General features: G+C 41.6%; 1 protein-coding gene across 28 annotated transcripts in view; it reads left to right on the top strand.

The window, feature by feature from the left end:
- The window catches only part of RIMS2 (regulating synaptic membrane exocytosis 2), a 513992-nt gene that overhangs the window by 478153 nt on the left and 23310 nt on the right, over positions 1 to 12529 (top strand). The window lies entirely within an intron of this gene.

The following is a 12529-nucleotide window of genomic DNA, read 5'->3' as shown; positions in this document are numbered from 1 at the left end:
GATTGGACCTCTGTAACTTGTGTTTTTTTTTTTGCTCACAGGACCACACGAAATGCAGTAATCTCTTTTATTCTCAGGGATCAACATGATTTGCTGTTTTTCTGTTCTGGTGGTTGCTACTAATAGTGCTGAAAGTCAGCTGAATTGCAGTTAGTGTAATTAATTTCTTGGGAGTTTTTCTCTACATGCATCTTCCAAAACTCTACTCCACATCTTTTGCTATGGAATAATATTGTCATCTTTAAGATTGTATATTTTATTTTAGGCATAATGAATAACAGTTTTACTTCTTATTTCTTTTTGTTTCTTTTCAGCTTCAAAATGTACTTCTTGTGTAATAAACTGTTGTCTTTAGTTGCAGGTTTACATTAAAATGACTGTTCAACAGTTACCATATTAGGTGCTGCCTGTATGCTAAATATTAAAAAAAAATTAACACAAACTCAGAAAACCTTGCACATACAATCTCCAAATCTTGACTGGTAGATATTCTAGAAAAAGGGACGAAATTTTCTGTAGTGAAATTCAGGCATCTGCTTTTTCGATATAGAAATGCATAAATAGCAGACACCTGTAAATGTGCAAATCTGAAACGTTATTTAGATCCCTAAACATTACAGTTATTGTGCATATTTTGAAAAGGAAAGGAAGTGTGCTGGACAGCATCTTTCCAAGATTGTATAACAGCAATGGCATGTAGCTTGTCTGAAATCTAATTAAAGTAATCTGTGCACATTATGTTTAATTTATGTGCCTAAGCAAATAATGAACTATATAACATTGTATATATTGACAGCAGAGCTTTCTTTGCTTTCTTATTTATTGTGAGTCATACTGACTTCATCCATTCCTAGCATACTTGCTACCCAATCCTATCCCAAACCATTGGTGTTGATGCAGCCACACTGGTGTAGTACACACTTGGGAGGCGATTATACAGCCAGCAGGAGGTAAGTAAAAAATATTGCCTACTTAGCCCCCAGTAGGGTGCCTGGTTGTCTATGGGTCTCTTGGATCTGTTCCAGCCACTTTGCTGGCAAATGTTTGAGGAAAGAATGTCTTGAGGAAAGCATGATTTGGGAAAGGATAGGATCTGGCATACACCAGTACCTTCAAGATCCACCGCTCCCTTCCCGTCCCCAATCTGTCCTTGAAACTCCCCCTTCCCACCCACAACATGCTTCCACCGCCAACTTACTGGTGGTGATTCTTCAGCTGTTGCTGTGAGCACCACACTACTGCCTCTTTGTGGCAGTGGCCTGGAAGCGCTTGACTGTGGCCTGGCATTCATGCCAACCTAAAAGGCCTTGCAGCAGTGCAATAGGAAGTTGAGGGCATGCTTGCACAGCACAAAAAGGTTCTGTTTCTTTTTTGATACTATAACTTGGTTTTAAAGCTTATGCCAAAGCAAGCAATATAACATGTAACGGGCAGCCCAATCATAACCCACACTGGAACGGGGAGGCCAGCTGGCCTTCCCTGTTTCCATTGTGGAGTTGGAGTGGTTGCGGCTCAGCCCTGGGCAAGGGGAATTCATTCTCCTTACTCCAGATTAACACCACAGCAGCCCCAGTGGGATTACTCAGATCTGAGCAGTCCAGAACTGCTACGGGTTGCCTGGAACTGGGGTTAGTATCTGGCACAAGTGCTGGATCCTGGCCCCACCCCCCATGACCCACCATGGGCCCGCCCACCACCCACCCTCCCCCACCCCACAACGCCTCCTTCCCGCCCTCCCCAAGCCCCCATGGTGTCCTGACTCAGCCAGTGCAACCGTTGCACTGGCCCTGCAGGGCTTAGGTCAGCCTCCCTCCTCATGGCACATTTGTGACACCCCAGGACTGGTGCAAGTAACTTGCACTGGGTGATCCTGGAGGCACGATTGTACCCACAGTCTTATAGGGACCAGAGTTTGCACTGAGTATTTTACAGGTAAACTGACAAAGTAACCGCAAAAAATATGTGAACAGAAAGGTCACCACTGTACAGGGTAATATATTTCTCTTTTGACTGCCAAGTTATGTTTAGTTGTTAAAATTTACTTTCATTAATACTGCTTTGCTGCTACAGTTAAAAGTAAAGGAACTGAGTTCCCATATCAAGTGCCTGAATGCTCACTTCTGGCAACATTTTGTGTCCTGTATATTGTTTAAAAATTAGTTATAATCTGGATTAAGTTCATTTTGATTTGTTAGATGCTATAAGTTTTCAAGCATGCTATTTACTGAGCTCCCTCTTCCTAATATTCTGATGGTTAAGGATATGGTTTTGTGGGAGTACTACCTTGTGAAACCACTGGTCTCTAGCGGAGCATTCATAACAATAATCCAAAAGTAAATTGTGTAACAACTAGCATACAATAAGAACCTCTCAATAATACACAAGGCCATACCTTTTGCATCAGTATTTATTACCAGGAAGTTAGCTGTCAAAAACTTTAAGGATTATTTCTTCTAGATCAGTGGTTCTCACACTTTTAGCACTGGGACCCACTTTTTAGAATGAGCATCTATCAGGACCAACGGAAGTGATGTCATGACTGGAAGTGACATCATCAAGCAGGAAATTTTTAACAATCCTAGACTGTAATTCTACCCATACTTACCCAGGAGTAAGTCCCTCTTACTATCGTTAAAAGCATATACAGAGTAGCCTGTTAAAAATACAGATGTGTAACATTTCCCCAAATGCAGTCACATACCATGGCAGCATCAAGTCTAATAGATTAAAAATAAAATAAAGAAATGAATGAGGACCCATCTGAAATTGGCTCATGACCAACCTAGTGGGTCCTGACACACAGTTTGAGAAACACTGTTCTAGATATATTATAGTCCTTATACAAGACATTAGAAGGATAATATGTGTTTTTCAACAGTGATTTGTTTATTGTTCTACTAAATCATAAAGTTGACACCATCCCTGTTAGAACTTTGTATTACATTAGGTGTATCACATGCTGCCTCTGTGGATGGTAATAGAATAAGCACAATTCTTTTTATGATCTGACATATTTGCTGCATCATCTTGAAAGTCTGTTATGCTGTCTGCACTTCTTACCCGTTTCCCTTGACACTTTCTTACATGTTACATTAACATAAGAACATAAGAACAGCCCCACTGGATCAGGCCATAGGCCCAACTAGTTCAGCTTCCTGTATCTCACAGCGGCCCACCAAATGCCCCAGGGAGCACACCAAGATAACAAGAGACCTCATCCTGGTGCCCTCCCTTGCATCTGGCATTCTGACATAACCCATTTCTAAAATCAGGAGGTTGCACATACACATCATTGCTTGTACCCCGTAATGGATTTTTCCTCCAGAAACTTGTCCAATCCCCTTTTAAAGGCATCTAGGCTAGACGCCAGCACCACATCCTGTGGCAAGGAGTTCCACAGACCGACCACACGCTGAGTAAAGAAATACTTTCTTTTGTCTGTCCTAACTCTCCCAACACTCAATTTTAGTGGATGTCCCCTGGTTCTGGTATTATGTGAGAGTGTAAAGAGCATCTCCCTATCCACTCTGTCCATCCCCTGCATAATTTTGTATGTCTCAATCATGTCCCCCCTCAGGCATCTCTTTTCTAGGCTGAAGAGGCCCAAACGCCGTAGCCTTTCCTCATAAGGAAGGTGCCCCAGCCCCGTAATCATCTTAGTCGCTCTCTTTTGCACTTTTTCCATTTCCACTATGTCTTTTTTGAGATGCGGCGACCAGAACTGGACACAATACTCCAGGTGTGGCCTTACCATAGATTTGTACAACAGCATTATAATATTAGCCGTTTTGTTCTCAATACCTTTCCTAATGATCCCAAGCATAGAATTGGCCTTCACTGCTGCCGCACATTGGGCCAACACTTTCATCGACCTGTCCACCACCACCCCTAGATCTCTCTCCTGATCTGTCACTGACAGCTCAGAACCCATCAGCCTGTATCTAAAGTTTTGATTTTTTGCCCCAATGTGCATGACTTTACACTTACTGACATTGAAGCGCATCTGCCATTTTGCTGCCCATTCTGCCAGTCTGGAGAGATCCTTCTGGAGCTCCTCACAATCACTTCTGGTCTTCACCACTCGGAAAAGTTTGGTGTCGTCCGCAAACTTTGCAACCTCACTGCTCACCCCTGTCTCCAGGTCATTTATGAAGAGGTTGAAAAGCACCGGTCCCAGGACAGATCCTTGGGGCACACCGCTTTTCACCTCTCTCCATTGTGAAAATTGCCCATTGACACCCACTCTCTGCTTCCTGGCCTCCAATCCGTTCTCAATCCATGAGAGGACCTGTCCTCTAATTCCCTGACTGTGGAGTTTTTTCAGTAGCCTTTGGTGAGGGACCGTGTCGAACGCCTTGTGAAAGTCCAGATATATAATGTCCACGGGTTCTCCCACATCCACATGCCTGTTGACCTTTTCAAAGAATTCTATAAGGTTCGTGAGGCAAGACTTACCCTTACAGAAGCCATGCTGACTCTCCCTCAGCAAGGCCTGTTCATCTATGTGTTTTGAGATCCTATCTTTGATGAGGCATTCCACCATCTTACCCGGTATGGGTGTTAGGCTGACCGGCCTATAGTTTCCTGGGTCCCCCCTCTTTCCCTTTTTAAAAATAGGCGTGACATTTGCTATCCTCCAATCTCCTGGCACCGTGGCCGTTTTGAGGGACAAGTTGCATACCTTAGTCAAGAGATCAGCAACTTCATTCTTCAATTCCTTAATAACTCTTGGGTGGATGCCATCAGGGCCCGGTGACTTATTGATCTTTAATTTATCAATGAGGTCTGAAACATCTTCTCTTTTAACCTCTATCTGACTTAACTCCTCAGTCAGGTGGGGCCGTTCGGGCAGCGGTATCTGCCCGAGGTCTTCTGCCGTGAAGACAGATGCAAAGAACTCATTTAATTTCTCTGCCATCTCTAAGTCTCCTTTTATCTCCCCTTTCCCTCCCTCACCATCCAGAGGGCCAACCGCTTCTCTGGCGGGTTTCCTGCTTCTAACATATTTGAAGAAGCTTTTATTATTCCCCTTAATGTTGCTGACCATGCGTTCCTCATAGTCTCGCTTGGCCTCCCGTATCACCTTCTTACATTTCTTTTGCCACAGTTTATGTTCCTTTTTATTCTCCTCATTAGGGCAAGACTTCCATTTACGGAAGGAAGCTTCCTTGCCCTTCACAGCCTCTCGAACTTGGCTGGTTAGCCATGCGGGCACCTTCCTGGATTTAGTGGAACCCTTCTTTCTTTGCGGTATATACCTCTGCTGGGCCTCTATTACTGTTGTTTTAAGCAGCCTCCATGCACTCTGGAGAGATTGGACTCTTTTTACCCTCCCTTTCAACCTCCTTCTAACCAGCCTCCTCATTTGAGGGAAGTCCGCCCGTTGGATTTTTGTTAGAGATTTGCCTGGTATTCTTGCCCCAACGTGCATGTCAAAACGGATCGCAGCATGATCACTGTTCCCCAATGGCTCAGTAACGTTTACATCTCTAACCAGGTTCCTGCGTACCGCACAATATTAAATCCAGTCACCTGTCCTCTGGTGGGCTCCGTGACTAGCTGCTCTAAGCCACAGTCATTTAGCACGTCAAGAAATCCGGATTCCTTATCGTGACCAGAACACAAATTGACCCAGTCAATATGAGGATAATTGAAGTCCCCCATGATTGCAACCCTGTCCCTCCTTGTCACCTCCCTGATCTGTTTCCTCATTTCAAGGTCCCCATCCGATTTCTGGTCTGGAGGATGATAGCATGCCCCCAGTATTACATCGCTGCACAAGCCTGGTAATTTAACCCACAGAGATTCTACAGTGGAGTCGTAGAACATAATGTCGGAGAACATAATGCCAGTAAAGGCCATGTCCGCACTGCATTTTAAGATACATTCGCCTGTAATAAGGAACATTGTATAACCATGTGACATTGTTTTATGAGTGCATATTCATTTATAAATATTATCACTTACAAGGGCTACTCAGTGTTAAACTGATAAACAATGGGAGGCAAATAATCATAAATTACTCCATGTTCTACCTCATTAGGTAAATACTTTGTCCCTAAATATTTGCCCTGAGAAATATATGCTGATGATGTCAGGATAACATACTGCTGCAGCACTGTCTGTTCTAGTGGCTGTCTGCTGGTATTCCTTGGCATCTTTTTAGATTGTGAGCCCTTTTGGGACAGGGAGCCATTTAGTTATTTGATTTTTCTCTGTAAACCGCTTTGTGAACTTTTAGTTGAAAAGCGGTATATAAATACTGTTAATAATAATAATTAATAATTAATAATATAAGTTCATCTTTAATATAGTCATTTATGTAAACGTATGTAAATTTATTCAAATTTTAAATGTAAATTATTCATTTTTCCCCGCCCCCAACACAGTGTCAGAGAGATGATGTAGCCCTCCTGCCAAAAACTTTGGACGCCCCTGCTGTATGTCACAGTGGCCCACCAAATGCCCCAATGTTAACTACTTCAAGTTTTTTTCCAACATTCAGGCTGCCAGCAGCCTGCCTGCACATGCTATAAAAGCTTGAATGCATACAGCAACTTGTAAGGAAAAAAAATTGGCCTGGTAAGCATCTAAACAATGTTAATGGGCACAGGGTGGCACGTACAGGCATCCCAGAGCCACGGATAAATGAAACACAAATACTGATCATCTGATATGGGGAGCCATCTATAAATCTTACTGTACATTTTGTTTCATTTCTAAAGATAATTTTATTTTAAAATATATGTATATGGGGGCACCATAATCTCTTCAGTGCTTAGGGCCTCTGAAGGTCAGGCAACCCAATCCTGAGCTGCCTGGGGCGCTCAGTGCACATTAATTGGGAAATTAATACATCTGATTTCTGGTCATGAATCAGAAAGATTGTGGATAGCATGTGTTTAAGACTCCCAGTTAGGAACTGAAAGAATTTATCTCATTAACGTGGTACACTTTGTAAAGTTCTTTGACACTTTACTGAAATCACTACGAAGCTTGACATTTTTGTTCATAGTAGTGCTTGTACTTGAACAACCACCCCTCAAAACAATAACGCCTTCTGGTTTGTGTATAAGAACAGGGAGTGTTTGCTTTCCTGACATCAGCTGTATTTTTTACCCTGTCTGCTGCTGGTTCTGAAAGCAGTTAAATATCCCTGCTTGTGAGGAATTATCTGTCCTTTGAAAAGAGTTATCTGACCCACTGTGAATTTGCTTCCTCCATGGTGTCTGGAAAATTCTTTTTAGTCTGGCTCAGTACTTTAATTTTATTTACAGCACAATCCTATGTATGTCTACTCAGATTTAAGTCCCTGAGGTGTGTTATAACAGTAAAATTGTATTGAATTGTAAGCCACCTTGAGCATTGGCTCCAGCATAAGCAAGGCATGATATAAATATTTTAAATAAACAAAATTTATTTTACTAACCAACAAATTAAATACTGCACATATTGCAATCCTACAATGAAATGTCACTAATTAAACTTGTCCTCCTATATGCTTAACTCAAGCATTCACTTGTCTAGCTAATATATTCCTTGCAGCCCAAACTATTTAAACTTTGGTGACTCTCAGGTCAAAGAGAGTTGTGAAATTTTGATGCAGTCACAAAGAATGCCTCACTTTAGTCACTTTTATGACTTGGAATTGGTGTGAAGTTTTTTAAGAGACCATTCTTTTGGAGAAGGTTGTCTTCTTTCTATGAAGAAACATGACAGTTAATAAGATACATTACTATTTTATAGGTCAAAATTAGCAGTAAATTAAGACACTAGTATCATCTGTTTTCAAAGTCTGATCCAAAACAGAAAGCAGGCCACGGTGCTTGCTCCATCTGATGCTTCCAAACAATCATTGAGGATAACCATGGTTGAAAGTATATTATAGTAATCCAGCCTTGATGCTAGAAAGGCATGAATGGTGGCTGTTAGAATTCAACAGGAATGGTCGCATTCTTCTCCTCAGGGGGAACTGACTAAAATGGCTCTTAACCATGACCGTAACCTGAAATAACAAGCACAGTAGTTGATCCATTCAAACACTAAGGTTGAGAATGGAGGGACTAGGAAAGCCTGAAGTCCATCTTTGAAGTACAGGTGGGGCTTCTTTATCCACAAATTCGGCTACCGTGGATTTGCCTTACCGTGGGTTCCGAACCAGTGGATTGCCCACTGTAGACCTCCCAGACATGACTAGAACCTCAATCTGGTTGAATCTGGAAAGTTTTCTGAGCCTCAGAGAGGCCACATGCAGCCTCTCCTAGGCTCAGAATGGCTCTAAACACAACCAGAGCAAGGCTCTGGTGGGCCCCAAAAACCACGGATTTCATTATCTGTGGTTTTCTGTATCTGCGGAGGGTCTGAGAATGGAACCCCCAAGGATTAACAGGCTCCACCTATATTTCCTTATTCCACTCAAATCTCAAAATGCAAAGATTATAATTCCTTAACCTCATTTAGATATTTGGAGTAAGTTGGATAATTCACATCCAGGTGCTGACAGTAAACAATTGCTTACTGAGCACTGAGAGTCCAACTACAGGTTATGTTAGGTGCCTCATTAGCACTGATAGACTTAACTTTCTAACATAGCAGTCCTGGGGACCCCAGTGTGGTTCAAGGCTATGGTAGGGAAAGAGGAGCTTCATCCTTTGCCCCACCATGGTCACAACCCAGATTGCTGCCCCCCCCCATTTGATATATGACAACAAAAAATATTTTGTTAGTGCTGATGTCAGTTTTTTTCCTTGTCAAATAGCCGTCACAGGGGATGACAACAATGATAAATTGAGGACTGTGGTGGGGACAAAAGGTTAAATCCTCTTGGCCACAGTCCCAATCCCTAACCCCCCAGTGAATATTTTTGAAAGAAAAGTTCATAACATAACATATAGTCTGGCTCAGGGACTGTAAAATCTGAGGTAGATGAGAAGCACATGTAATGCCATGTCTCCATATGATCATATCCACAGGTACAATTTCCTTAGCTTTTTAAAACAGTGCAGGCCACTTTTAACAGTGGATGTCTTGCAAAAGCAGATAGGTAAGTCTTCAGCAATGTGTAAAGCGGCCGGATTGGTTGGCAATGACTGTTAGTATGAGAGCACTGGTGTTACAGTCATGTCCCTCTTTTTACTGGTGAACATTTGGAAGATGTTTCTATTTCTAGAAATACTGTCTGGTTCTGTTGCCTTTATCTAGCTTTAGTGATGTTACTCTTGCAAAAAAATAAAATGTAGAACATCTTAACATGGTTTGTTTAATCACTTTTGAGCCCATGAGAATTTCTGGAATTAGATGCATCTTTTAGCAAGTTACTTTTCAGTTTGCTTTAGATCAGAACTTCCCTGATAACAAGAAGTAGTGACTAAGCAGAATTTTTCTGAGTATAGTAATTCTAAAAACATAAGAGCATAAGAAAGAGAGAAGCTAAGAAAAATAAAGTAAGGAAAAATTAGCTGCCGAATAGAATAATTTTCACTGAATTTTACATATAAGCTATATTTTGTTGTATGGGTTAATGCAGCGGTTGTCATACATTTAGCACCGGGACCCACTTTTTAGAATGAGAATCTGTCAGGACCCACTGGAAGTGATGTCAAGACCGGAAGTGACATTATCAAGCAGGAAAATTTTTAACAATCCTATGCTGCAATCTTACCCACACTTACCCAGGAGTAAGTTCCATTTACTATCACTGTTAAAAGAATATACATAGTAGCTTGTTAAAAGTACAGGTCTATAACATTTCCCCAAATGCAGTCACATACCATTGTAGCATTAAGTCTAATTGGCTTGTAACCCACCTAGTGGATCCCGACCCACAGTTTGAGGAACAATGTATTAGAAATATTTGGATAAAGGTGAGAGGAGGGTGTATTACCCAAGGCCCTTCTCTTTTATGATTTTATAAAAATAGAGATCAGTTACAGAGTTTTAAGTAACAAAAGGACCAAATCACCATCAGTTTCCTAGGCGCAGGAATACAACTGAGGACTCAAGCTATACACTTCAATAACATCTCATATTACAGTGATGGTGAGGAACCATCAGTCAACTCAGTTATTGCGACAAGTCAGTTTATACAAATCTATGAATTGGGCTACTAACCCTGATAGCGATGTGCTACATCCAGGTTTAGAAGCAATGTAGGCAACCTTCAGTCTCAAAAGACTATGATATCGCGCTCTGAATGGTGGTTCTGGAACAGCGTCTAGTGTGGCTGAAAAGGCCAATTTGGGAGTGACAATCCCTTCCACACTGCGAGCAAGTGCAGTCTGTCCCTCGTCTGTCTCCCTGGCTATGGGCCTTCCTTCTTTGCCTCTTTGCCTCAGACTGTTGGCCAAGTGTCTCTTCAAACTGGGAAAGGCCATGCTGCACAGCCTGCCTCCAAGCGGGCCGCTCAGAGGCCAGGGTTTCCCACTTGTTGAGGTCCACTCCTAAGGCCTTCAGATCCCTCTTGCAGATGTCCTTGTATTGCAGCTGTGGTCTACCTGTAGGGCGCTTTCCCTGCACGAGTTCTCCATAGAGGAGATCCTTTGGGATCCGGCCATCATCCATTCTCACGACATGACCGAGCCAACGCAGGTGTCTCTGTTTCAGCAGTGCATACATGCTAGGGATGCCTCTAAATACCAAATGCAGGGATGCAATTGGTGAGAGAGGGCTATTATCTTCATGCCCTGTTTATGAGATTCCCAAAGACATCAGACTGGTCACTGTGAGAACCATGACATTGTCATTGTTCCTTGTATATATTTTGGTAAGCTTGTATGCTGAGGTGCCTTCAAGTGCAGAATTATGATGTGCGATTTTCAGCAAGGACCAGTAAACACTATGAAGTTTAGCTGGTGGTCGCCAGCATCTTTATATTTAAGTGGTTCTTAATTATTTACTTTCTCTTCAGAATACCCTGGAGAGAGAAGGATCTGTTGTGCTTTTTGTACAGAAGGGAAAATCAGATGTGAAAAAAACAAGTTCACATCCTAGCTTCTGTTATAAGCATATTACTTCTCTGGCTCTTATCACTCAGGTGTAGCATATCTGAGTGCCTTGCAGTGCTTCATTAAGTAGTGTGGTTTATGCCCTGTCACTGGAAGTTAATTCACCCATTATTGTGCTTTCCTGGTATGGCTGCATGAGAATGTTGAAGTATTTTCTACACTAGACCTTTTTAGGACAGAACTGTTGGTAAGGATTTTTATGACAAACTTCAGACTTGAAGAAGTGCAGCTGGAATGGACAGTGCTGAGATAAATAAAGGTTCTTACACACATCCTAAATTAGGTTTTATCTTAGCCATATACTATATAGGTGAGACATATATATGTCTGGAATGAAAATTATGTAATGTGCGTCTTTCTGAGCAATAGCTAAAGGAAAATCTCATGTCAAGTAATGATTATGTCTGTACAGACAAGTGACAAAACCCACCATTCCTACATGTTTAAATAGTACATGAAAAGATTGCAGTATTATAAATTCTTTGTTCTACTGTGAACATCTTGGACCAAACTTCCTTGTTTATATATCAAACACAAAAACAGCACTAAAATCAATCTCACTATATATTAAAAGTTCATTCAAACTGATTTTAACCTGGTGTCTAAACAATACAAATAAGGTGCCAAGCAAATATCTCTGGGGCAAGTGTTCCACAATCAGGTTGTCACTGTAGAAAAGGCCCTTTCTCCAGTTACCAGTAAGCTAACCTCCAAAGGCAGCAGGGATGCCCAGACAAGGGCCTCTGAAAAAAATATAATGACTGGAAGGCTTATGAGGGAGCCCTTTAGATACCTAGATCCAACTCCCACTTGAGGAAAGGCTTTCAAGATCAGCATCAGCACTTTGAATTATACGCAGAAATGCACACAAAGCCAGTGGTGATGTTTTCATCACCATGGTGAAAGGTACCATGCAGCTAGTTTTAGTCTGTGATCTGGTTACCATTTTTTGTACCAATTAAAGTTTTGAAATAATCTTCAAAAATATTCGCATGCATTGCATTAGTCTAATCTGAATGTTACCAGAGCATAGATACCTGTGGCCAAGATATCTCTATCCGGGAAGGGTAGTACTTTAAGCTTTATTTGGATTATGACTGAACTATAAATACCATTAAAATAATTATTTCTAAACAACCGGGGCAGGATGGGAGGAATAACTACCCAACCATTGTTGTCAACAGTGAAGACACTATTACTACAGTTTTTATGCTGAGAACTACCAGATGATGATAGCAGTGGCAAAACAGAGGTCATTTTGAGTAACTGTTATGACGAACAGTGGCCGGCTTGTAAAACACAAAGTCAATTAAAAAGCTACCTTCCTTAGGCAAAAAAATGTTCTGTATATAACATCTCTTTCTCTGGAAGGAATTCTCTTTCATGATTGTTTTACTCTTTCTATGAAATGTAGAATATGATTGGATGCTATGTATTGTCACTGGGCGCAATGAATTGAATGTTACCATACTGGAGGAGCTGAATTTTGGCACAGCTTGAAGCATGGAGACTGGAGAGAAGGCTGC

This window comes from Tiliqua scincoides, chromosome 4 (genome assembly GCF_035046505.1).
Source record: "Tiliqua scincoides isolate rTilSci1 chromosome 4, rTilSci1.hap2, whole genome shotgun sequence".
In the NCBI taxonomy this organism is placed as follows: Eukaryota; Metazoa; Chordata; class Lepidosauria; order Squamata; family Scincidae; genus Tiliqua; species Tiliqua scincoides.
Note: the sequence above shows the minus strand (reverse complement) of the source record. Positions and strands in the feature narration are given on the sequence as shown.